This window comes from Dipodomys spectabilis, unplaced genomic scaffold, assembly GCF_019054845.1.
Source record: "Dipodomys spectabilis isolate Male_0828 unplaced genomic scaffold, ASM1905484v1 ptg000268l, whole genome shotgun sequence".
Classification (NCBI taxonomy): domain Eukaryota; kingdom Metazoa; phylum Chordata; class Mammalia; order Rodentia; family Heteromyidae; genus Dipodomys; species Dipodomys spectabilis.
This window is the reverse complement of record NW_024870945.1, coordinates 2842611-2845957: the sequence shown is the minus strand read 5'-3', so window position 1 is coordinate 2845957 and position 3347 is coordinate 2842611. Positions and strand designations below refer to the sequence as shown.

The 3347-nt window shown below is 34.7% G+C and overlaps 1 non-coding gene across 1 annotated transcript; it reads left to right on the top strand.

Annotated features, from left to right (window-relative positions):
- Positions 1-1495: 1495 nt before the first annotated feature.
- On the top strand, positions 1496-1602 carry LOC122125976. The gene has a single exon (XR_006150821.1). It is a non-coding gene; the product is annotated as a U6 spliceosomal RNA (small nuclear RNA).
- Positions 1603-3347: the final 1745 nt, after the last annotated feature.

The following is a 3347-nucleotide window of genomic DNA, read 5'->3' as shown; positions in this document are numbered from 1 at the left end:
AGACGGGTTACAGTTACGTAAGTAAGGTAATGAGTACATTTCTTATTGAGCATTGCAACCCCCTCCTTTGTTTTTCCCTTACCATCCCTTCCCTTCAAACCTCTCCACCTCCCCCCTTCACCCATCCTCTGGTAGAGTGTCTTGTATATTTCATTGTTACATAGGTCAACCAGTATCCTTATATCTTAAATGAAGAAATGCCGGCTTGATTTATGCTGATTCTACCTGTGTAGACACATCTAAAATCACTGGGCAAGTCCAAGAGCACATAAATGCCATCATTTTTTTGTCAGTTGGTATAATTGTGTTCTACACATTTATTGAGAGGTTACATATTATTCTCAAACTTTAAAACATTAAAAATACTTTCTTTTTTTTTCTTGTTTTCTTGGCCAGGAAATCAGCAAGACCTCAGTCAGTATTTCTCACATAGGAATTTTCATATGGGTTAGTTAAATGTATATGTAGAGTCCAGTTTTCTGAGGACTCACTCATCTGCCTAGGAATTCATGCTGGTTTTTGGAAAAAGAGCTCAAGTAAGGATGCCATTTAAACCCTTATTACTTTACTCTTTACCAGGGTATTCTCCTGCTACTTTGGTTGTTGAGAGTGTCTACAAGAGTAAGCATTACCTGAGGAGCAGGGAGACACCATATGAATTATACTTACTGAGGTTTCCAAGTGACTTGCTATCACTTGTACTGCATTTTGTAAGTCAAATCTCTCTAAAACTACCTGTTTTAAGAGATAAGAGGAATGGTAAATGAACTCTTAGGGACAAATACATCTTCAATATATATTGTTCCAAGTATTCCGTTTAAGTCATATTCAATAACTGGTGAAAATTGTGTTGGCTGAAATTATGTGTCTTTCTCCATGTCTGCATGTATACATGTGTATATGTATGTGTGTGAATAGAAACATACATGTGTACATCATAGCTTATATCATCATTTATTCCTTGCTAATAAATAAAGTAAGGAATTCCTAAAGTTTTAACAGAAACTGTGTAGTTAAAATCTTAACTCTTCACTCTGCTTCTTTACACAAAGACTTTGCAAATTCTCATTAATAAAGTTTTCATAAACTCTGAAATGTACATACTTAGTACTTAATGTCTGCTACCAAAAATCTTAAATACTTTACAGAAAAGTTTTAGACCTGCCAAACAGTCCTATTTTTGGCATATATAAGCAAAATCCCAAAATTAAGCATACTTAAAACATTAAAACTTAAGAGTTGCTGCAATGTTCATTTTGACAGGTGCCTTGTATAGAATAATTGAATTCTTCCTCCTACACATCTCTTAAACTACAAATATCAGGAATTATTTTGTTTTTGGCATGTCTATATTGATTTTATTCTTAAATGTGTGCTTATGTAAGAAATACATGATTCTAAAATTTCACAACTATTCTTTTGAACTTACTTTTTGTTGAATTGTCTAGTTTAATAAAATCAATAAAAATTATACTTTCTATATAATAAATGTACTGTGCTCAATTTAGCATAACATACACTAACATTGGAATGATACAGAGAAGATTAGCATGCACCCTGCACAAGGATGACATGCAAATTCTTGGAGTGTTCCATATTTTTACAACAACAGCTGCTGAAAGGTATGTGGCAACAAAGGAACCATACTGCCTTCTTGGTGGGAGTGTAAACTTGTTCAACTACTTTGGAAAGCAGTATGGAGGTTCCTCAGAAGAATCCACATAAACCTCCCCTATGACACAGTAATCCCACTTTTGGGGATTTACTCAAATGATCATAAACAAGACCATACTAAAACTACCAACACAACGATAGTTATTGAAACATTATTTACGATAGCTAAGATATGGAACCAAACCAGATGCACCCATTAGATGAATGGATCAAGAAAATGTGGTATATATACACATTGGAATTCTATGCCTCCATCAGAAAGAATGACATCTCCCAATTTGTTAGGAAATGGAAAAAAAAATATTGAGTGAAGTAAGCCAAGTCCAAAGAAACATAGGTCTCATGATTTCCCTTATTTTCAATAACGAATTTATGTCTGGGATAAGCAGAAAATTTCAAAAGATATGTGAATATAACCAGATCAGATGATGTTAAAGAAATTGAACCCCAAGATAGGGACACTAGTGGTTTTTTGTTTCTTGCTATTGTTTCTAATGTACTTATAATGTGCGATGACATTTTTTTTTTTTTTTGGTTTCTCTGTATGTTTCTCCCAATGCTATAACCCCTGTTTTCTCTGTATTTGAAGTTGGTGCACTTACATCTTGTATGTATGCTTCTCTAATTTGGGGAGGGGAAGGGAAAAAATGCTCAAATAGGGATACAGGTTGACCTATTGTAACAATGAGATGCACAAGACACTATGTTGAAAAATGAACTTTACAATTTAGGCAGAGGAAGGAAGGGTAAGGGGAGTGTACTTGTGGAGGTGGGAGGGAAGGGATGATAGGGGAAATATAAAGGAGAAGGTAACAATGCTTGTTAGGAAACGTTCGAGTTTCCTTGTACTTGTAAATGTGACCCCTCTGCACAGTATTATTACAAAAAAAACATACAAAATGTTCTGAGATGGAAGAGTTTATTTCCTCTATTTTGCCCATATAATATCGTTAACAAAGAAATTAATGCAGAACACTGATATGAAGGTAATTTGAATAAATGTGTGTGTGTGTGTGTGTGTGTGTGTGTGTGTGCGGCAGCACGCAAGCGAACACACACGTGCATGCGAACACACGCCATGCATGTATATTGGTGTGCTCAGAGTTTAAAATCGGGGCTTCAAGGTCTTGTTAGGCCTTTCCTGTCTAGATTGGTGAGCTACTATATAAGCTACACCTCAATTCCTGGCTCTTTGCTACTTCATTAAACATTTTGAAAAATAATTTCATGAAGGTTTTTTTTTTTTGTTTGTTTGTTTTTTTGGCGCTGATTGGTTCCCAAATGTTATCCACATATCTCAGTCTCCTGAGCAAATATTCAGAGTAGATAGGATTATAGGTGTGACCAGCCAGCACAAGGCTTTTAGAATAATTTTAAAAGTAAAAGAAAATTTATTTCATGGAGGCCTGTTTTATCATCTAATTTGAAAGACTTTTGGAGTGATTATATGCCAATTTAATTCATTTGGAGATTAAAAGATAGTAATTGATGATATTTAAAAGTTTTAGTACTTTTTAAAAAAGAAACTGGAACTGTGGGACAGAAGAAATTTGGCTGTCTTCAGACCTCAATTTGTAAGCTCAGCTCTGTGCATGATAACCCAATGTCACCAACACAGTCTGTATTGAAGACAAAATGTGACAAAAACGATCACTATGGGCAATATTTGCTAG